Here is a 25,489-nt window from a genome sequence, read left to right on the forward strand (position 1 = left end):
AACTCAAAACTGAATAAGAAGATTCATGAAGGACACAACAATTTCAGCTCTCAAATGTGTAACTATGGATGTAAAAAGCAAAAGTAAATATAACGTAATAGGAGAAACTCAAAGTAAAAGGAACAACTGCACAGGTGTTCAAGCTGCAGGAAAGAACTTTCAAGGAAGAAGAAACTTGCAGAACACAGGTGAATCAAATAATGAGATGAAGACATAGAAAACAAAGCAGTGTTCCCAATGTATTAGAATAGAAATAAAGGCACAACAAACTTAAAAATGAATCAGAAGATTCATAAAGAACACAACATTTTCAGCTCTCAAATGAGTAATTACGCCTGAAAAAAAGCAATAGTAAATAGAAAGCAATAGTAAAATCTCACAGGTAACTGTACAGTTGTTCAAGTTTGTTCAAAATGATTCAATTTGCACGCAGAAAGAAAAAGTCAAAAGAAGCTGTAGGAAAAAACACAGAGATCACTGCACAGTTATTAACTTCAGCAAGAACATTCAAGAAAGAAGAAGAAACTTCTTCTTAGAGTTTTTAGAAGTAGAAATATTCTATTTTAGTCTCAGATTCAAATATTCTCATATTAATAATAATATTCATGCTCAATCATTATAATTAAGATCTATAATATTAATTATTGATGATCATTAACAATAATATTGATCAATAACAGTCTAATATTCTCATTAAAATTGATATCAATTATCATAATTAATGATCATTATATTGATTATTATCTTTAATAAAAAATTGAAAAATCGCACAGAGTCTCGTGTAAATGACGACATTAATGATCAAAATTAGTCATTAATAATTATGATATTAATTATTAATAATCATCAATAATATTAATGGATGACATTCTCATATTCTCCTATTCATGATATTGATCATTGTAATTAATGATCATGATATTAATCATCATAATTAATGATTATGATATTAATGAATATGTATCATCAATAATATTAATTGATAATATTCCCATACTCTCGTATCAAAAACAATATTAATTATCATACTCAGTAATTGATAACTATGATATTAATTATTATTAAAGCCATCAAGAATATTGATTGATAACTCTCATATTCTCACATTAATACTATTGAGCATTATTAATAATGAACAATTAGGACATTATTAATTATTTATCATATGAAAGAATACTGTTCTTATATTCTTATATTCTCATATGAAACTTGCAGAACACAGCTGAATCAAATAATGAGACGAAAACATAGAAAACGAAGCTGTGTTCCCAATGCATCAGAATAGAAATAAAGGCACAACAAACTTAAAAATGAATCAGAAGATTCATAAAGAACACAACATTTTCAGCTCTCAAATGAGTAACTATGCATGAAAAAAGCAATAGTAAATAGAAAGCAATAGTAAGAACTCACAAGTAACTGCACAGTTGTTCAAATTTCAGGAAAGAACTTTCAAGGAAGAAGAACAAACTTGAAATTACAGGTGAATCAGAGAAGGAGAAGAACACATAAACAACTACGCAGTATTCACAAAAATGGAATAAACACAAAGGCACAACAAACTCAAAACTGAATAAGAAGATTCATGAAGGACACAACAATTTCAGCTCTCAAATGTTTAACTATGGATGTAAAAAGCAAAAGTAAATATAACGTAATAGGAGAAACTCAAAGTAAAAGGAACAACTGCACAGGTGTTCTAGCTGCAGGAAAGAATTTTCAAGGAAAAGAAACTTGCAGAACACAGGTGAATCAAATAATGAGATGAAGACATAGAAAACTAAGCAGTGTTCCCAATGTACTAGAATAGAAATAAAGGCACAACAAACTTAAAAATGAATCAGAAGATTCATAAAGAACACAACATTTTCAGCTCTCAAATGAGTAATTACGCCTGAAAAAAGCAATAGTAAATAGAAAGCAATAGTAAAATCTCACAGGGAACTGTACAGTTGTTCAAGTTTGTTCAAAATGATTCATTTTGCACGCAGAAAGAAAAAGTCAAAAGAAGCTGTAGGAAAAACACAGAGATCACTGCACAGTTATTAACTTCAGCCAAGAACTTTCAAGAGAGAAGAAGAAACTTCTTCTTAGAGTTTTAGAATAGAATATTCTATTTAGTCTCAGATTTAAATATTCTCATATTAATAATAATATTCATGCTCAATTATTATAATTAACATCTATACTATTAATTATTGATGATCATTAACAATAATATTGATCAATAACAGTCTAATATTCTCATTAAAATTGATATCAATTATCATAATTAATGATCATTATATTGATTATTTTCTTTAATAAGAATAATTGAAAATGCTCACAGAGTCTCGTGTAAATGACGACATTAATGATCATAATCAGTCATTAATAATTATGATATTAATTATTAATAATCATCAATAATATTAATGGATGACATTCTCATATTCTCCTATTCATGATATTGATCATTGTAATTAATGATCATGATATTAATCATCATAATTAATGATTATGATATTAATGAATATGTATCATCAATAATATTAATTGATAATATTCCCATACTCTCGTATCAAAAACAATATTAATTATCATACTCAGTAATTGATAACTATGATATTAATTATTATTAACCATCAATAATATTGATTGATAACTCTCATATTCTCACATTAATACTATTGAGCATTATTAATAATGAACAATTAGGACATTATTAATTATTTATCATATGAAAGAATACTGTTCTTATATTCTCATATGAAACTTGCAGAACACAGCTGAATCAAATAATGAGACGAAAACATAGAAAACGAAGCAGTGTTCCCAATGCATCAGAATAGAAATAAAGGCACAACAAACTTAAAAATGAATCAGAAGATTCATAAAGAACACAACATTTTCAGCTCTCATATGAGTAACTATGCATGAAAAAAGCAATAGTAAATAGAGAGCAATAGTAAGAACTCACAAGTAACTGCACAGTTGTTCAAATTCCAGGAAAGAACTTTCAAGGAAGAAGAACAAACTTGAAATTTCAGGTGAATCAGAGAAGGAGAAGAACACATAAACAACTACGCAGTATTCACAAAATGGAATAAACACAAAGGCACAACAAACTCAAAAATGAATAAGAAGATTCATGAAGGACACAACAATTTCAGCTCTCAAATGAGTAACTATGTATGTAAAAAGCAAAAGTAAATATAACGTAATAGGAGAAACTCAAAGTAAAAGGAACAACTGCACAGGTGTTCAAGCTGCAGGAAAGAACTTTCAAGGAAGAAGAAACTTGCAGAACACAGGTGAATCAAATGAGATGAAGACATAGAAAACTAAGCAGTGTTCCCAATGTATTAGAATAGAAATAAAGGCACAACAAACTTAAAAATGAATCAGAAGATTCATAAAGAACACAACATTTTCAGCTCTCAAATGAGTAATTACGCCTGAAAAAAGCAATAGTAAATAGAAAGCAATAGTAAAATCTCACAGGAAACTGTACAGTTGTTCAAGTTTGTTCAAAATGATTCACTTTGCACGCAGAAAGAAAAAGTCAAAACAAGCTGTAGGAAAAACACAGAGATCACTGCACAGTTATTAACTTCAGCCAAGAACTTTCAAGAAAGAAGAAGAAACTTCTTCTTAGAGTTTTAGAATAGAATATTCTATTTAGTCTCAGATTCAAATATTCTCATATTAATAATAATATTCATGCTCATTTATTATAATTAAGATCTATACTATTAATTATTGATGATCATTAACAATAATATTGATCAATAACAGTCTAATATTCTCATTAAAATTGATATCAATTATCATAATTAATGATCATTATATTGATTATTATCTTTAATAAGAATAATTGATAATGCTCACAGAGTCTTGTGTAAATGACGACATTAATGATCATAATTAGTCATTAATAATTATGATATTAATTATTAATAATCATCAATAATATTAATGGATGACATTCTCATATTCTCCTATTCATGATATTGTTCATTGTAATTAAAAATCATGATATTAATCATCATAATTAATGATTATGATATTAATGAATATGTATCATCATAATATTCATTGATAATATTCCCATACTCTCGTATCAAAAACTATATTAATTATCATACTCAGTAATTGATAACTATGATGTTAATTATTATTAACCATCAATAATATTGATTGATAACTCTCATATTCTCACATTAATACTATTGATCACTATTAATAATGAACAATTAGGACATTATTAATTATTTATCATATGAAAGAATACTGTTCTTATATTCTTATATTCTCATATGAAACTTGCAGAACACAGCTGAATCAAATAATGAGACGAAAACATAGAAAACTAAGCAGTGTTCCCAATGCATCAGAATAGAAATAAAGGCACAACAAACTTAAAAATGAATAAGAAGATTCATGAAGGACACAACAATTTCAGCTCTCAAATGAGTAACTATGTATGTAAAAAGCAAAAGTAAATATAACATAATTATCATAATTAATGACCATTATATTAATTATTATCTTTAATAAGAATAATTGATAATGCTCACTGTCTCGCGTAAATGATGATATTAATTGCCATAATTACTAATTAATAATTATGATATTAATTATTAATAATCATCAATAATGTTAATTGATGACATTCTCATATTCTCCTATTAATGATATTGATCATTGTAATTAATAATCATGATATTAATCATCATAATTAATAATTATGATATTAATGAATATGTATGATCAATAATATTGATTGATAATATTCCCATACTCTCGCATCAACAATATTAATTATCATACTTAATAATTAGGAACTTTGATATTAATTCTTAATAACCATCAATAATATTCAGAGATTACACACTCATATTCTCACATTAATACTATTGATTATTATTAATAATGAACGATTATGACATTTTTAATTATTAATCATATGAAAGAATAATGTTCTTATATTCTTATATTCTCATATGAAACTTGCAGAACACATGTGAATCAAATAATGAGACGAAAACATAGAAAACTAAGCAGTGTTCCCAATGTATTAGAATAGATATAAAGTCACTACATACTTAAAAATGAATCAGAAGATTCATAAAGAACACAACATTTTCAGCTCTCAAATGAGTAACTATGCATGAAAAAAGCAATAGTAAGTAGAAAGCAATAGTAAGAACTCACAAGTAACCGCACAGTTGTTCAAATTTCAGGAAAGAACTTTCAAGGAAGAAGAACAAACTTGAAAATACAGGTGAATCAAAGAAGGAGAAGAAAACATAAAAAACTAAGCAGTATTCACAAAATGGAATAAACACAAAGGCACAAGAAACTCAAAAATGAATAAGAAGATTCATGAAGAACACAACAATTTCAGCTCTCAAATGAGTATGTATGTAAAAAGAAAAATAAATAAAAAGTAATAGGAAGAACTCACAGAAATACAAACAATTGCACAGTTGTTCTACCTGCAGGAAAGAACTTTCAAGGAAGAAGAAACTTGTAGAACACAGGTGAATCAAATAATGAGATGAAGACATAGAAAACTAAGCAGTGTTTCCAATGTATTAGAATAGAAATAAAGGCACAACAAACTTAAAAATGAATCAGAAGATTCATAAAGAACACAACATTTCAGCTCTCAAATGAGTAACTATGCATGAGAAAAGCAATAGTAAATAGAAAGCAATAGTAAGAACTCACAAGTAACTGCACAGTTGTTCAAATTTCAGGAAAGAACTTTCAAAGAAGAACAAACTTGAAATTACAGGTGAATCAAAGAAGGAGAAGAAAACATAAAAAACTAAGCAGTATTCACAAAATGGATTACACACAAAGGCACAACAAACTCAAAAATGAATAAGAAGATTCACGAAGGACACAACAATTTCAGCTCTCAAATGAGTAGCTATGTATGTAAAAAGCAAAAGTAAATAAAACGTAATAGGAGAAACTCAAAGTAATAGGAACAACTGCACAGTTGTTCAAGCTGCAGGAAAGAACTTTCAAGGAATAAGAAACTTGCAGAACACAGGTGAATTAAATAATGAGATGAAAACATAAAAATACTAAGCAGTATTCACAACGGAATAGAATAAAAACAAAGGCAAAACAAACTCAAAAATGAATAAGAAGATTCATGAAGAACAGTTTCAGCTCTCAAATGAGTAATTATGCATGAAAAACGCAAAAGTAAATAGAAAGCAATCAGAAAATATTCATGGACTACTGCACAGTTGATCTAACTTCAGAAAAGAACTTTCAAGGAAGAAGAGGAAATTTGATGAACACAGGTGAATTAAATAATGAGATGAAAACATAAAAATACTAAGCAGTATTCACAAAGGAAGAGAAAAAAAAACAAAGGGAAAACAAAGTGAAAAATGAATAGGAAGATTCATGAAGAACACAACATTTTCAGCTCCAAATGAGTCATTTTGCACGCAGAAAGTAAGTCAAAAGAAGCAATACGAAAAACACAAAGATCACTGCAATAATGTTCAACCTGCACCAGAGGACTTTCAAGAAAGAAGGAGAGACTTAAAAACACATATGAATCAACTAATGAGATGAAGAAATACAAAATATAAAGCAGTATTCACAAAGTATTAGAATAGAAACAAAGGCAAAACAAACTTAAAAAAGAATAAGAAGATTCAATAGAACACAACATTTTTTAGCTCTCAAATTAGTAATTTTGCACGCGGAAAGCAAAAGAATAAAAAAGCAATGGGAAAAACACACAGATCACTGCAGAATTGTTCAAGCTTCAGGAAAGATCTTCCAAGGATAAAGAGGAAACTTAAAGGAAAAATGTGAATCATATAATGAGAAGAAAACATAAAAAAGAACGAAGCAGTATTCCCAAAGGAATAGAATAAACACAAAGGCAAAACCAACTTAAAAATGAATACAAAGATTCATAAAAAAACACAACATCTTCAGCTCTCAAATGAATAATTATGCATGAAAAAAGCAATAGTAAAGAGAAAGCAATAGGAAAAACTCACAGATAACTGCACAGTTGTTCAAACTTCAGGAAAGAACTTTCAAGGAAGAAGAAGAAACTTGAAGAACACGGGTGAATCAAATAATGAGATGAAAACATAAAAATACTAAGCAGTATTCACAACGGAATAGAATAAATATAAATGCACAACAGACTCAAAATGAATAAGAAGATTCATGAAGAACACAACATTTTCAGCTCTCAAATGAGTCATTTTGCATGCAGAAAGTAAAAGTCAAAAGAAGCAATAGGAAAAACACAAAGATCAGTGCACAGTTGTTCAAGCCTCAGGAAAGAATATTCAAGGAAAAAGAAACTTAAAGAATGCAGGTGTATCAAATAATGAGATGAAAACATAAAACACTAAGCAGTATTCACAAAGGAATAGAATAAAAACAAAGGCAAAACAAACTCAAAAATGAATAAGAAGATTCACGAAGAACAGTTTCAGCTCTCAAATTAGTAATTATGCATGAAAAAAGCATAAGTAAATAGAAAGCAATAGGAAAAAATTCACAGACTACTGCACAGTTGATCAAACTTCAGAAAAGAACTTTCAAGGAAGAAGAGGAAACTTGATGAACACAGGTGAATCAAATAATGAGATGAAAACATAAAAATACTAAGCAGTATTCACAAAGGAAGAGAAAAAAACAAAGGAACAACAAACTCAAAAATGAATAAGAAGATTCATGAAGAACACAACATTTTCAGCTCCAAATGAGTCATTTTGCACTCAGAAAGTAAGTCAAAAGAAGCAATACGAAAAACACAAAGATCAGTGCACAGTTGTTCAAGCCTCAGGAAAGAATATTCAAGGAAAAAGAAACTTAAAGAATGCAGGTGTATCAAATAATGAGATGAAAACATAAAACACTAAGCAGTATTCACAAAGTATTAGATTAAAAATAAAGGCACATCAAACTTAAAAATGAATAAGAAGATTCATAAAGAACACAACATTTTCAGCTCTCAAATGAATAATTTTGCAAGCAGAAAGCTAAAGAAAAAAAAAGAAATGGGAAAAACACACAGATAACTGCAGAATTGTTCAAGCTTCAGGAAAGAACTTTCAAGGAAGAAGAAACTTAAAAACCCCAGTTGAATCAAATAATGAGATGAAGAATTACAAAATACAAAGCAGTATTTCCAAGTATTAGAAAAGAAACAAAGGAACAACAAACTTAAAAATGAATAAAAAGATTCATGAAGAACAGAACATACTCAGCTCTGAAACGATTTATTTTGCACGAAGAAAGCAAATGTCAAAAGAAGCAATAGGAAAAACACAAAGATCACTGCAAGATTGGTCAAGCTTCAACATAGAATATTCAAGAAAGAAGAAAACTTAAGGAACACAGGTGAATCAAATAATGAGAATAAGAAATACAAAAAAACAAAACATATTCACAAAGTATTAGAATAGAAACAAAGGCATAACAAACTAAAAAATGAATAAGAAGATTCATGAAGAACGATATTTTCAGCTCCGAAATGATTCATTTTACACGAAGAAAGCAAAAATCAAAAGAAGCTGTAGGAAAAACACAAAGATCACTGCACAGTTATTCAAACTTCAGCAGAGAATTTTTAAGGAAGAAGAAACTTAAAAAACGCAGGTGAATCAAATCAGAACTTTCAAGGAAGAAGAAGAAACTTAAAAAACACAGGTTAATCAAATAATGAGATGAAGTACAAAAAATAAAGCAGTATTCACAAAATATTAGAATAGAAACAAAGTCACAACTAACATAAAAATGAATAAAAGATTCATGAAGAACACAACATTTCCAGCTCTCAAATGAGTACTTATACATGAAAAAAGCAAAAGTAAATAGAAATTGGAAAACCCCACAGATCATTGCACAGTTGTTCAACCTTCAGGAAAGATCTTTCGAGGAAGAAGAAGAAACTTTAAGAACGAAGGTGAATCAAATAACGAGATGAAAACATAAAAAACTAAGCAGTATTCACAAAATAGAATAAAAACAATACACAACAAACTCAAAAATAAATAAGAAAATTCATGAAGAACACAACATTTTCAGCTCTCAAATGAGTCATTTTGCACACAGAAACTGAAAATCAAAAGAAGCAATAGGAAAAACACAATGATCACTGCAGTATTGTTCAAGCTTCAGCATAGAACATTCAAGAAAGTAGAAAACTTAAGGAACACAGGGGAATCAAATAATGAGAAGAAGAAATACAAAAAAAAACATTCACAAAGGATTAGAATAGAAACAAAGGCATAAGAAACTTAAAAATGTATATGAAGATTCATGAAGAACACAACATTTTCAGCTCTGAAATGATTCATTTTGCACGCAGAAAGAAAAAGTCAAAAGAAGCTGTAGGAAAAAACACAAAGATCACTGTACATTTATTCAACCTTCAGCAGAGAATTTTCAAGGAATCAGCAACTTCTTAGAGTATTAGAATAGAATATTCTAATTATTCTAATATTAGAATAGAATAGAAGTATTCTTCCTATGCATGTAAAAAGCAGAAGTAAATAGAAAGCAATAAAAAACTCACAGATCACTGCACAGTAGTTCAAGCTTCAGGAAAGAATTTTCATGAAAGAAGAAGAAACTTTAAGAATGCAGGTGAATCAAATGAGATGAAAACATAAAAATACTAAGCAGTATTGACAAAGGAATAGAATTAAAACAAAGGCACAACAAACTTAAAAATTTATTTATTTATTTAATTTTTGGGCCACACCCAGGGGCACCCAGTGGTTCTCTGCTCAGAAATTGCTCCTAGCAGGCACGGGGGATCATAAGGGATGCTGGGATTCGAACCACTACCATTGTAGCACACATTTACTGAATTTCTTTCCTCCCTTCAAAAAATAAATAGGCAGAGAAGTTGAATGTAAAAAAAAAGGAGTAACACTGACTCTTTTTCTATAATTTACCCTTTTTGGGCTTATTTTATCCTGCAAAATGCAATATTTCTTATTCAAAATGCAATACAATATTCCTATTGGAATACTGTAAAAATCCATGAGATAGTAAGTAGAAAGTGACTAGTATTGCAGAAGCTTAATATAGTTCATTCATTAACTCTTTGTTGTAAGACTAATTAAACCACAAAGCCAATCAGTTTACTTGTCTGAAGTAAACTTCCAAAATGATTGACAAGAATGAGACTTTGTACCAAGACAATCTCTAAACCCCATTGCATTCAAATATGCCTCTTGGCAGTAGATATGGAATATGAATTCATAAAGAGATTCTCAAGCTCTTGAATAAAGCACTCATTTCCTTAAACAGATATCTTACAGAAAGAAACATGTAGCAAACAACCAAAAGTACAACCTGGTGGGGGGGGTGGTAAAAGTAACATTTACTAAGTAATAATTTTACTCTCCTACTTTTCCTATAAGTCAGATCAAAATTATTTCCCCACTCAGTACAGTATCAAATAATTCATGAGTATAGTGAGAATTCTATCTAAGTTTAGAGATTTCTAGCAACATACAAAAAGTAAATATGTTTAATTAAATAAAAGAAAATATCAAATTATGACTATCAGATCTTTCCTACCTTTGTCATCAACCAAATAAATTCAATAAAAAACCCACAAAGGACAATATGATATATATATGTACTATATGTAAACATGAACTTTGCCTTTTGTTCCATGCAACAAGAACTCACTGACCTATAAAAGAACACATTCATTTACAATTCTACTGCTTCTCATTATACCAAAAAACTTAGTTAACATACTTTACACTGATGTTCTTTTTTAAAATTACATCTCTTGTGATAATAACTTCCAAATATACTCACAGCACTCTACTGTACAGAGGGAGTAGAAAAAAAGCTAACATATCATTTTAGGACCCTGGCAAACGTAAAGGGATTGTTAGACATGTATTACAGTTTATGGACCTTATTTCTTTTACTAATTTATTTTATCTGATTAAGTTGCTCAACACCCATAAGGTAAATGGAAAGATGTTGTTTTCTCTGATTTACATAGGAGCACAATTTCTTTTAAGATAATGCTATTCATTTAAAGAATATTTTAAAAAACTAAAATTATACAGTTATAGTTCATGTACAGGATAACCTTTGCCCTGTGCCAAACCAGAATTCAATTTCTGACATTGAAAAATGAGAGATGAATACATTTGAATGTAAAACTGATAGTAAAAAGATGTATGACAAGGAATCAGGGACATACTAAGTAATTAAACAGGACTCAAAATAATGGACTCAAACGAATACTAAGGAGCTAGTGGAGATGAAAGCATCATCATTCAAGGAGGAGACGCAGAGAGGGTCAAAATAAAACAGTTCCAAGAGAAGATATGGTTTCCGTGACAGGCAACTTTTATGTTTCCCCAGCAAACGTTTGCTGAGTGAGTCGCTGCTTGGAATCAGAAGCACACTGACAAAATGTCTGCTGGATAGTTAGAATAGCTATTTCTGAATAAACTGCACAAAAGAGTAAATTCAAAAATAATATAGCAAGAAAGGTTTCTCTTATTTAAATGATAAAAGATATACACCAAGTAAATTACACACCAAATTAATGTACATTTGTCTTAAATCAGTTGGTAGCTGGGTATGTTAATTGTTATGTTGCATAACAAATGATCATAACTTAGTGAATTAAAATATTTATTTGCAGCTTGATATGGCAATATCTGGAAACAAGTTAGCTACATTTTCTGCTTAGTAACAAAGGTTGAAATACAGGTTTTAGCTGGGCTCTATTCTCCTCTGATTAATTAATTAGGGAAGGACACCCTTTCAAGCTCCCACAGATGTTGATTATTTCCTTTCAGTTGCAACACTGGAATTCTCAGCAGCTAAATATTACATCCCTATAAAAGGAGTTCATATTTTAACACAATTCTTTGTTTTCCTAAAATAATAAAAGGAACTTTTTCACCCTATTCTACTAACACAGTTAGTGCTAGTGGATATATATATATATATATATATATATATATATATATATATATATATATATATATATATATATAAAACCTTAGAGTGACTACATAACCATGTGTATATAGTCTATTGGCTGAAATATTGACAGATATTTTTAATGCCCCTTTCCACCTTACTCCTATTAAATGACTTATCAGGAGCAGATAAAAGCCAGGATGGCTAAACAGGTCAGTAAAGATTCATTAATTAAGATATGGACATTGTAAAATCTCTAAGGGGCCAGACTCTCTAGGTAAGGAAGAAGATATACATGCTCGTGATATCACTAAATATTCTTTAACAAAAATGTTACACCAACAGAACCAAGGATATCCTAAGGCAGAAATCATCTATGAAGTACTCTTTCCTAAGAGGGCACATAATCTCCTTGGCCATAAAAATCTATAAGGAAGTAAGAATAAGAAGCTAAATACTCTCAATCCATGTACATAAGAAAGGTCGGGCCGGAGAGATGGCATGGAGGTAAGGCGTTTACCTTTCATGCGGAAGGTCATCGGTTCGAATCCCGGCGTCCCATATGGTCCCCCGTGCCTGCCAGGAGCAGTTTCTGAGCACAAAGCCAGAAAAAACCCTGAGCACTGCCGGGTGTGACCCAAAAACCACAAAAAAAAAAAAAAAAAAAAAGAAAGGTCAAAATCATACAAAGTGATACCTCAGGACAAAACAACTGTCATCACAACGTATCATCAAAGAAATTACAGCTTGCGAGTTCATGTAATACTAGTTACTCCCTACAACCATGCTTCAGTCACTGAAGTATAAAAATTTCACTTATGCTAAATTATCAAAGTCATGAGTTGGCAAAGTAATTAGACATAAGAAGGAATAACCTGGGGCCGGATCAATGGCTCAGTGGTAAGACATTTGCTTTGCACGTGGCTGACCCAGAATAGACAGCAGTTTGATCCCCAGCATCCCATATGGTCCCCAAATCCAGGAGCAATTTCTGAGCACATAGCCAGGAGTAATCCCTGAGCATCACCGGTGTGGCCAGAAGAAAAAAAAAAGGAGAAAAAGGAATAACCTGAAATAAATTTTGGTGAAAGCAGATTTTATATAATTTTATAGTGTTATAAAGGAAAATACTTTAAAATTTTAAATATGAAAGTCCTAGAAGAGTCTATCTCTGTTCAGTCCATTTATATCCTTCCTCTGATCAATATAATAGAATAGGATATTTTTGTGGACTTTCTATATATAAAACATAATAGTTCAATCACAAAAAGCCAATAGATGCAGAGCAATAGAATAAATACATATGTAATTAAATTAATAGAACAGAGAACCCATAGATAACTTTCTATTAATATTTCCAAATGATTTTGAAAAATGTCCAAAAAATTTCAATGCATTGATAATTCTTTAAATACGTTGCACAGATTCAGTAAATGTAGATAAAATAATGAACTTCACAAATTATACGAAAAAAATCATGCAAAATGGACTATGAACTTAGATGTAAAATATAAAACAAAAAAGAATAAAATTTCATGTTCACACTGGGCCAGCTCCATTAAACTCACTATTTTCTCAAAAGAGATGTAAACCAAGCAGTGAAAAATCATGGGTATGCCATCCATGCAGCAGCAATTTGGCAATCTCGTGGGGAGAAGGAGGGCAAGCCTCTGCTGAAGTCACACCTGCTGTATACATTACTCAGATTCAGTGCTATGCCTGTGGTCCTGCCTCACCACTCCTCTAAAATTCTCTTCAGGGAGACCAATCTGACCAAACTTAAGGTTTGGGCTATCATCAGGGCTTTTTTGGAGCAAATGCAGGCACTCTTCCTCTGGCATCCTCCTTCTTTTAGGAGGCCAAGCAGCTAGGATTATGCCCCACAAAAGCTGCAGTATCAGTTATAATGCTTTGAATTCCTGGGCGACTTCACTTGTTTGTTGTTTTTATTCCTATAAGAACACAACAATTTGACAAAATTGTTAAATTGATAATAAGAGATTACTACGTCTTCTGCCATTTTATTTGTTGATCCTACCCTAATCAATAATTGTATTCCACCCGAGGGTGTGATCTGGTGATAGTATATTGGATTATTCCTTACTCGTATTCTGCTCCCACTCTACGGTGGTACCTCATTCTTGTCAATAAAAGCAAGGTCTGAGGAAGGCTGGGGCTCATTCTTTGGTCTTCTTCCACTGAACTGCACTCCATCTTCGGAGCATAATTTGAATTTCTTGCTTAAGCACTGGATTGCTTGACTCATTCTTGTAACTTTTCACTGTGAATTATTTTCTGCAGATCTCTACAACTAGAACTGTTCCACCTGACCTAATCAATTGGACAGGAGAAAGGGAACTGCCTTTCCTGTCTGGGAGCTTGATGAGAATCAAACCTTAACCAATCTCCTAGAGAACGTGCCACTTCAGTATTAATGACTTCATTAGAGATACAATAATTTTTACAAATTAGCTTGCCACTGTACTTCTTTTTTCATTTTTAATTTTTTTCTCTTATTCCCTTTTCTTTTTATATTTTCTTTCAATACTGCGACTGACCCAAGACAGACCTGGGTTTGATCTCTGGCATCATATATGGTCCCCCAAGCCAGGAGAATTTCTGAGTGAATAGCCAGGAATAAGCCCTGAGTGTCACCAGGTGTGATCCCAAAACCAAAACAAAAAAACAAAAAAAAATTAAAAATAGTAAAGAATTAGAACTAGGCAATGAGTTTTAAATGATAGCAAATTTACATTATATTAAAATATTAATCAAATTGACACATAAATTTTAAAAATTGCTAAAAATTTCTTGTTAAAAGACAAATTTACAAGCTACATCTTTGAAAAATTATTGATATTTAGAATCACTTTTTTGAAACTCTCAAAACTCAGTTTCTAAACTCCTCAAGTTCTTATAAAATATTAATGAAAGAGAAATTTTTTCTAACAGTGTCTATGAAATCTATTTTTCCCTAGCAGTAAGAGCAGAAAAAACAATTACTAAAAGCTAAAAAGTATGGACTGATATCCCTGATGAAGATCAATACAAAGATTCTCAATAACTTTTATCCAATCAAACAATATATTAAAAGAATCATAGGATAGTTAAATAGCTTTCATAAGCTATTGTAATCAAATCTGTGTGGTAGTCCAAAAAAGATAGACTTACAGACCACAGCAACAGATAACATCTTATCTTAATAAGATGTTAAGATGTTAAAATAAGATAACATCTTATCTTAATAGCCTTAAGATAAAACCTTCATATCTATAGTCCATCTATCTTTGAGAAATAAAGCTAAGTAAAAAAAGAAAAGTCTCTGTTTAGCCATATGTAAAAATAAATAAAAGAAAAAAGAAATGAACCTGGAACCATATCTCAGAGCATTCACAAGACTTAACTTAAACTGTAAAAAAGAACTTGAGAATAGGGTCAGAATTCATACATCAAATTTAAGTTTTTGCAAAGATGGGACCAAAGATATAATACAGGGGTTAAAGCTCTGAAGTGACATTTAAGCTCTGAGCCAAGAGAGTTCAGAGCCCTGAAACTGCTAATAATTCCCTCTAAAGATACCCATGACATTCTTCAAAGAAGTGGATCAAACACTTTTGAAATTCATTTGGAATAATAAACACCCTCCAATACCTAAAGCAATCCTTGGAAAAAAGAAATGAGAGGCATTACTTTCCCCAACTTTAAACTGTATTACAAAGCAATAGTTATCAAAACAGCATGGTATTGGAATAAAGACAGATCCTCAGATCAGTGGAATAGGCTAGAGTACTCAGAGAAAGTTCCCCAGACATACAACCACCTAATTTTTGATAAAGGAGCAAGAAATTCTAAATGGAGCAAGAAAAGCCTCTTCAATAAGTGCTGTTGGCACAACTGGCTAGCCACTTGCAAAAAAATTGAACTTAGACTCCCAGCTAACATCATGTATGAAGGTAAAATCCAAATGGATTAAAGAACTTGATATCAGATCTGAAACCATAAGGTATATAGAACAACATGTAGGTAAAACACTTCATGACATTGAGACTAAAGGCATCTTCAAGGAGGAAACTGCACTCTCCAAACAAGTGAAAGCAGAGATTAACAGATGGGAATATATTAAGCTGAAAAGCTTCTACACCTCAAAGGAAATAGTGCCAAGAGTACATGAGCCACCCATTGAGTGGGAGAAACTATTCACCCAATACCCATCAGATAAGGGGCTAATATCCAAAATATCCAAGGCACTGATATCCAAAATATCCAAGGCACTGACAGAACTTTACAAGAAAAAATAATCTAATACCATCAAAAAATTGGGAGAAGAAATGGACAACTTGACAAAAAAGAAATACAAATGGCCAAAAGGCACATGAAAAAATGTTCCACATCACTAATCATTAGGGAGATGCAAATCAAAACAACTATGAGGTATCACCAGCGTCTTATATGGTCTCCCAAGCCAAGGAGCGATTTCTGAGCACATAGCCAGGAATAAACCATGAGTGTCACTGGGTGTGGCCCAAAAAGCAAAAAGCAAAAAAAAAAAAAAACAACTATATATATATACATATTCATTGCAATACTCTATAATATTTATATAATGAACTATCTCAGATGCCTAATGACAGGTAAGTGAATAAATAATTTGGTACATATACATACAATTACTACTCAGCCATTAGAAAAGATAAAATATTGATTTTGTTTAAACACAGATGAAACTGAAAGCGATCATACTAAATAAGTAAGTCAGAAGTTAAAGAATAAATATTGGATAGTCTCACATTACTTTCTTCAAGCTCACTAATTTGTTTTTTTATCTAGTTCTTGATCTCAATTATTAAGTTCTTTTAGTTTTCTGTCTCTTATTTTTAACTTATTTTAACTTCTACTTTCTGAGGTCATTAATTATTTTTCAGTTTTTTATTTAAAGCCTTTTTTAATTTTGGGGCCAGATCAGCGGTGCAACAGTAGGGTGTTTGCCTTACATGCGGCTGACTTAGGATGGACCGTGTTTTGATTTCCCAGAATTCCATATGGTCCCTCAAGCCAGGAGAGATTTCTGAGTGCATAGCCAAGAGTAGTTCCTGAATATCAGCGGTGTGGCCCAAAAACAACAACAACAAAAACCACATTTTTTTATTTTAAGCATTGATTTAAAAGTTATTCATAGTTATTTTTTAAACATACTCTTGTTTCAGCACCAATCCCACCACCAGCATCAACCTCCCTCCACCAATGTCCCCAGAGTCTATCCCATGATCTTGGGCTACACAAACTCCAAAGACCCCTGCATAGTCATAAATGGGTCGGTCTCTTAAAGAGTGGACAAATGAGTTAAGAAGGAACCTCTGGTAACTGTTATTTAGAGTCAGTTGCTGGTGGAGCTATAGAAATCCCCAGCTAAGTCCAGGGGTGGCTCTTTCTCCTGGCTGTTTCTCCCAGACACTGGCTGTATTTCTCAGATGGCTGTGCTAAAATGTTGCTGCCAGACCACTGGAAAAACTGTTGACTGAACTCACTGTTTCTGCTGCACTATCGCTCCTGCCTTTTCCTCTCCTCTGGTGGTCTCTCTTTGACTAACTCCTCACGGTGGTCCGAACTTCAGTTCTCTGTCCTCTCAGCCTAGGGGGTTGGCTGTAAGGCACCTGGCTTCCCCTTCCTGTTCCCCTATTAAACATGGTCACATGTTTAACATGAGGCCTGCTTGGCCTCAGGCAGGTGGTCTCTGGCAACATGACACTATGTTTGCCTCAGTCTGCCATCATAACAGGCCCATTTTTAAGCTGGATTGTTAAAGTTTGGGTCTCATGATTTCATTGTTCTTGACTCTGTCCTTTTTTAATACCACCAATGCATATGTGTTTCCAGATTAGTGGGAGAAAAATTACTTTTCAAAGGACAAAAAAAAAAAGAAAGAAGAGAAAGAAAAAAAAGAAAAATAGGGCTAGAGCAATGGCACAGAGGTAGGGCATTTGCCTTGCACAAAGCTGACCCAGGACAGAGTATAATTCACCAGGAGACCCATATGGTCTCCCAAGGCAGGAGCAATTTCTGAGCGCATAGTCAGGAGTAACCCCTGATCATCACTGGGTGTGGCCCAAAATTCAAAAGGATAAAATAAAATAAAAGTTAAAAAAAAACAGTACCAAGCAAATTTGTGAAAGTTATTGTATCTTCAATGAGGTCTTTATTGTTAGAAGGTTTGGTAGGTTGTGTTGCTAGTAGATTATACTGTTACTTTATTTTTTTCTGAACATTGAAACACTTCAACTATATATTGTCCTTAACTTGATGTGCTCCTATGTAAATGACAGTGTTGCTTTTGCACCTTTTGCAGTTTCAAGGTCGAATTCCAAGCATTACTGCTGATGCTGTGGCTTTCATGTGGCATGTTTTCTGCCAACAGGTCATCTGTAAGTATGAGAAGGTGCGGGGGATTACCCACACTCACTCTAAACACCAGCATACCTAAAGTTTTGGTCAGATTGGTGTCTCTTCAGAGAGTTGTAAAGAAGTGGTGAAGCAAGGCCATTGGTGAAAAGGTAATTATGGATGATGACAGGTGCTGTGGGCAGTGCTTCAACAGGATAGGGACTTGCCCAACTTCTCCAATTTTTTGTTGCTTTAATCTTTTTAAATTGGATCAAAAACATAAAGATTTGAACTAATACTGTTCAGCAAGTGGTGCTGTGACTTTTGTTACTTTAACTTATTTTCTTTCTCTTAGTTTCTATAGGTTTTTTTCGTTTCTACATTTGCTCAGTCAGTGGAATGGGATGTGGCTTGGAGGGATGCAGCAGCTACACTTTTATGCTGGGAAGTGAAGCCCTAATGCACTTTTGTAGAATCATCAATTTCCCTTCTCTCTGGGACCTGAAATTTGGATTTGTCAGTATGTTGCGAATGTACTTCTCAAGGTCAATGATAACCTCCAAGGACAGAAGAGGGTAAATGTAGTTTAAAGGCCTACCTTGTTATCCACTGTGGAAATAAGCTTACAGTCCCATATGAACTACACAGAGTTCTGCTCTCCCTTTTACAGGGAGACGCACTGACCCAACTGTCTAAATAACTATGGCCTCTTCCAGGTCCCATTAGTGTAGTCAGTAGTTGTGTCTGAGACACAGAGAATATTTAAGTATTTCTCTAAGCATATATTTCTAGTTGATTTATTCCTCTTGTGATTCCTGATTACTGGCCCTCTATGATTAACCAGGAATATCTTCCATAGCCCTCTGAATGGATGTACTTGCATTTCTATCAATCATTTTATCGATCACATAATAAATGTACATGAGGTAAGTTTTTATTACACAAGTTTTATATGCTTTAAGATAGTTAGGAATAAGCCTGCTGTCTAAGCCTGTTTTCTTCATTGACCATGTCTCTCCCTTGCTTGTATCTATGTCTTTATGTTTGCTATGGAGAAGCCTAAATTTTCTCTTGAATGCATACTTTTTCTTTTCTCTTTTTCTCTCCTGACATTCTAAATAATGAATGTTTCTAAGTAATGAATCTTTCTCTCTCCTCACATTCTAAGTAATGGCTTTTTTTCTCCCCTCACATTAGATAATAACTATCTTGCTTCACACACACACACACACACACACACACACACACAAAGTCAGAAAAATAGTGAGGGGTTAAGGCATTTGAGCATCATGAGGAGCAATTCTTGAGAATAGAGTCAGGAGTAATTCCTGAGCACGGCAGGTATGGTCACAAAACCAAATTTAAAATTTTTTAAATTAAATGTATAGTCAAATCAGAGCTGAGAGATAATATATAGGGGTTAAGACTCTTGTCTGAACAAGGTCAGCCCTGGTTTAATCCTTGGCATAGAATAACTAAGAACCTCCAGCAGTGATTTCCGAGCACAAAATCAAGAGCAAGCCCAGAATGTAACTGGATGTGGCTCAAACACAAATAAGCAATATTAACAAAAATGATGAAATAGTTAAAATGAAAGAATTATGAAATAGTTAAATCTATTAGCATTTGTACTTAAAATGTACATTGCCACCCAAAGATATATAAATGTTTTCCCATATTTTCTTCAAGTACTTTTATTTTTCTTACATGTAAATCTTTAATCCATCTGGAAATTATTTTGGTGGTAAAGTGAATTAGAAATATGACTCTCCCATTGAAGTAGGGTTTTGCCTGAAACAGCAGGCCTAAACTCCAGGAAGGAGATCAGAAACAGCCAAAGGAAACTATAAGAGAAGAAAAAATTAGCAATGGAAAGCTGGCAAAGAAAATAGTTTCCCTGTGTATAGAGAATAAAGCCAATGGAGATTTTCCCTGTGTGGATGTTCCAGCTTCAAGACCGCTGGGTCACTATGTGAATTTATCCATCTCATTCAACTCTGGATCTTAGTGAAGGATCCTAACATACAAGAGAATATTAATAGGATCCATGTAGTCCATTTATTTACAGAAAAATACAAAATCAGAATAATGTTTTTTCAGTTAATTTAATAATAATGACTACTAAGAATTTAAATACTGACTAATAATCTCAAAAGACACACAAGCCAAGCCACTAAAACTCATGGGTCTTCTAGCCGAAAACTCTGGGGTGCCCTGGATGTGGAAATCAAGTCCTTGCTTTGCAGATGCCCCAGAAGCCTCATCCACACCCCTCAGCCATCACTGTGCAGAAAGCCAACTTACTGCTTCAAGACTATTCTCAGAAGACATGTTAAGCCTATGAAAAATTCCAGGTCTATGGTTTTCAAACTGGTAACTCCAAGGTCATCTTCAAGTGGGCACACAACTTTCTTCCATCTCCATACTGTCTAAAGTCTCAGAGGTCATGCACGCAAGCAACTGTCCAATTTCACAGCTTCCCCAGTAATCTCCAAGTAATACAACTCAAGCAAAGCTACTGAAACTTACCAGCCAAGATCTATAGATCCTGTAGTTCCTGGACCATGGGGCTGGACACTTCAAATTTCATAATATTGACAGCGAGTAGAACACAGCAAATTAGATAGGAAAGTAGTGTAGAAACCAACTAAGCTCAATAAGCAAAAACAGTAACATAGAAGGCTCAACTAATAAGCAATAATTTTAATGACTCTAGGATGAAATATAAAACAATTTTCACAAATTTTTTGCTAAAGTATTTTTCAATAATTTCATTTGCTATTTTGTTATAACAAGCACTTACAAAATAAATTATTTTGTGCCTGCTAAGGGGGCAGGCTTGGGGAGTGGGTGAAAAACTGGGGATAATGGTGGAGGGAAGGTCACACTGGTGCTAGAACATTGAATGCCTTGAAATAACTGTATTATGAAAAACTTTGTAAACCATGCTGATTAAATAAAGTAAAAAACTAAAGAATATACACATACTAGACTGATAGATCACCCAGAAAGATATTATGCTCTACAATAAGAAATAAATATAGCCTATCAGAGGTTAAGAGCATACTTTTATTAAAATAAAAATACCTCTTAACCTGTTTATCCCCAAATGTAAGGTAGTCTCCTGCATCAGTTTGTTCCTTTAATATTTTTAAACGTATTTTTATTTATTTTTCATATATATATATATACACACAGAGAGAGAGTCTTGTTTCTCTTTTCTCTTCTTTCTTAAATCCACCTGTTTTGGTTCTGCTTGATACAAAAACCTACAGGAAAAAGTCTTGCTGAGTTTAATAACTTAGATGAAAACCAGGGCATAGAGATGATGGAGCCTGACACTCTTACCCCTAAATGCACCAGCAATATAATATACCACCATTTCTTCTTGCAAAGGCATACTTAAAAAAGAGCAAATTTTACGTATTGAAACAAGGTCTTATCTACTATGGATAGAAACTCATATACTTTACAATACAGGGGTACCTCCCACCTTGAACATTTGTCATGTGATCCTAATTTAGACTCCATGTGATTAGACAGTGACCATCCAACCCTGAACCCTAGATCTTAGAAATAGAACTGACACAGTTCTCTGCAACAGTTCCAGGAACCAAACTCCCTCTGGGACATTCTTAATACTTCTCTGACACCAACATGCTCCAGTTTTGATATAACATCCTCATAATGAGGAAATGGCAACAACTTGGACTAAGAGCAGGTTGTCTTACCTCACCTCCTAACTATAAGATGAATTCAGAAGACATGTCATTCTTTGATTAGTACAAAAGCCAACTTCAATATCTACAGAAAACTGTAATAACCGTGACTGGGCAGAACTTATTTTGGGACCAATAAAAAAGACCCTAGTCTAGGCCTTGGCCTATGATCTGTACAGCTACCAAATTCTTTAACTCCAGAGGTCTGAAAGCAACTGAGCAGATCCTCTGGAAACATAAGAAAAGACTCCTATGATTCATCCTAGGATCAGGGCAAAAACCAAGATCACCAACTACAGAAGACTGATTAAAACAACAATAATGGAACAGAACTCCTAGAACCATAAAGAAAGACTCCATCCGAGGTTCCATCCTTTGACCTGCAGGATTTTAGCATCCACGATGGAGCTGAAAGTTTCCAGACACCACCAAAGGACCAAGGGGAGAGTATGTATGGAGCCTGTAGACTCTTAGACCAAGGAATTCCCTTTCTATTTTCCCCAATATTTACTGTGCCTATGCAAGGAATGAGAGAGAGAGAGAGAGAGAGAGAGAGAGAGAGAGAGAGAGAAAGAGAGAGAGAGAAGCACACATTAACATTTTTTGTTTTTTGTTTGTTTTTTGTTTGCTATTGTTGTTGTTTGTTGCTTGTTTTTTTCCTATGGGCTTTCTTTTTCTATGTACTTAGTTTTGATTTTTTATTTCAGGACCGTGGTTGGTGTCTTTATTGCTGTGGTACTTTTTGAGTTTTTTGTTTGATTTAAAAAAATTTTTTTAGTATTGTTGTTATGTTTCTCCCTTTATCCCTTTCTTCCTCCTCCCAGTTTTTACTTGTTTGATTTTTGCCCCATTTTATTTTTTTTCTTTTCTTCAAACAGAACCACATAATTTGAACCATCTTATTTTGCCTCACAAATTGACAAAGAAATAATAGAGGGTACCAAGACCAGACAGTCATATGAACATTAAGCAGAAATTAAAAAATAATCAGACTTAAACACCAAATCCAAGTCAATGACAACAGAATTGACACCTAATCTACAACATGCTAGACACAGAGGAACCACTTATAATAACCACCCAGGGGGTAAAGGAGGGGGATATGGGATGAATGCTGGGAACAGGGGTGGAGGAAGGACAACATTGGTAGTGGGAATGCCCCTGAGTCAATGTCACTATGTACCTAAAAATTACTGTGAAAGATTTGTAATCCACTTTGGTCAAAATAAAAAAAATATATATATATGTTTCAAAAGACACAAATAAGGGCCCAGAGTGGTGGTGCAGGTGGCAGAATGTTTGCCTTGCATGCACTAACCTAGGATGGACCACGGTTTGATTCCCCAGCATCCCATATGGTCCCCAAGCCAGGATTTCTGAGTGCAGAGCCAGGAGAAGCTCTTGAGAATCACTGGGTGTGACCCAAGGAAAGAAAGAAAGAAAGAAAGAAAGAAAGAAAGAAAGAAAGAAAGAAAGAAAGAAAGAAAGAAAGAAAGAAAGAAAGAAAGAGAGGGAGGGAGGGAGGGAGGGAGGGAGGGAGGGAGGGAGGAAGGGAGGAGAGAAGGGAGGGAGGGAAGAAGGGAGGGAGGGAAGGAGGAAAGAAACACAAACAACAGATACAGCAGAAAATACATTTTTAATTCAAATTTGAGGTCAGAAATAGAGCCCCAAACTAACAGAAACATTTAAATATGTATTCAAAGAAAACACACATTTTTATACAAGATGTTCTCACTTATCTGTGGTCTGCAGGAATATAAAAAGGAAATAAGGTATCAAAAGTGAGGAAACATTTGGTGAGAAATTACAGGAATAAGAAGTCCAAGTAATAAAAGAATTGGAATGAGTGAGTAAGAAGTGGTGGTTTGACAATCCAGCCTTGTCTCCTGGATCCCAGACATGGAAATGACAGAGTTCTCCACAACAGCTCCAGGACCCAAATCCCCTCCAGGGCATTCACAATGCTGCTTTGATACCAGCATGTGCCAGTTCTAAATTGATAACCTGACAATGAGGAAATGGGAACAACTTGATCTAAGAGCAAGTTGTCCTTCCTCATCAGCTAATGATAAGACAAAATCAGAAAACATGTCACCCTTTGACCTGTGCAAAAGCCAAGAACACTATATACAGATGACTGGTTGTTACAACCAGGACTGGACAGTACACATCCAGGGACCACCACCACCACCAACAACAGCAACAAAGCTTTTGGTCTATGATCTGTTCAACAAACAAGATCTCCAATTCCAGAGGTCTGACGGAGACAACAGCAACTGAACGGGTCTTCCAGAAACATAATGAAGACCTTATCCCAGGCTCCATCCTAGGAGCAACATAATGACCAAGATCACCAACTACAGAAGATGGATTAAAACGACACTGAAGAAGCATAACTGCTAGAACCACAAAGAAAGACTTCATCATAAGCTCCATTCCTTGAGCTACACAGTCACCAAGATCTCTAGATACAGAGATCTGATTTTACCATCCAAGATGAAGCAGAAGTCTTCCATACACCATGAAAGCACCAAGGGGAGAGTAAATGATCATGCAAGGAGTCTATAGTTAATCCCATGACAATATACTTCAGGGTGGAGAAACCCTGTATCTCCTAGGCCAAGGGAATTCCCAATAGTTACTGTGCCTATGCAGGGGGAAAAAGAAAAGAAAAAAAAACACAAAACAATCATTTTTCCACATATTTATTTATCGATTGATTGATTTTTTGACGTCTTTATTTTGGTGTAGAGATTGAAGGTGATGTCTCCAATATTATTTTATTTTATCTTATCTTTCTCTTTCTTTTTGCATTCCAGCATGATTTGATTTCAGAACCGAGACTATTGTGTGGTGCTTGTCTTTATTGCTGTAGTGCTCACTGGATATTTAATTTGATATTTCTTTCTGTATTGTTGTGGTGTTTCAATTACCTTTTTCATATCCTCTCTCAAAGTGAGGTTGAAAGCCTCTAGAAGGACTCCGCCCATTTTCAGCATATTTGACTTCTTTTTTTTTCTTATTTTATACCCCAATCTATTGCTTTTCTTTCCTTCAAACAAAACCACATAACTTGATTTATCTAGCTCTGCCTCTTAAATAGAGGGGGAAACAAGGGAGGGTACCGAATATATGATATATATATATGATATATGATATATATGATCACTAATAGTAAGCTAGACAAAGAGGGGACCACTTACTCTAGCAGCCCAGGGGGTGATGGTGGGGTATATGGGTTGCAGAAAGGGAACTGGGATGGGGAGGACATATTTGGTGATGGGTATTCCCCTGATTCAATGTTAATATGTACCTAAAATACTACTGTGAAAGATATGTAAGCCATTATGATCAAAAAACATGTGTTTTAATCAGAAATGTTCTTTGACTTACATGTATTATTATATTAATTATATTATATTATATGTTATGTTATG

At 33.3% G+C, this 25,489-nt stretch overlaps 1 protein-coding gene across 2 annotated transcripts in view; it reads right to left on the reverse strand.

Moving 5' to 3' along the window:
* SUGCT (succinyl-CoA:glutarate-CoA transferase) overlaps positions 1-25,489 on the reverse strand; it is a 1,072,384-nt gene that overhangs the window by 687,106 nt on the left and 359,789 nt on the right. The gene's annotated exons all lie outside the window — the stretch shown is intronic.

The sequence above is a fragment of the Suncus etruscus genome, chromosome 10 (assembly GCF_024139225.1).
Source record: "Suncus etruscus isolate mSunEtr1 chromosome 10, mSunEtr1.pri.cur, whole genome shotgun sequence".
NCBI lineage: Eukaryota > Metazoa > Chordata > Mammalia > Eulipotyphla > Soricidae > Suncus > Suncus etruscus.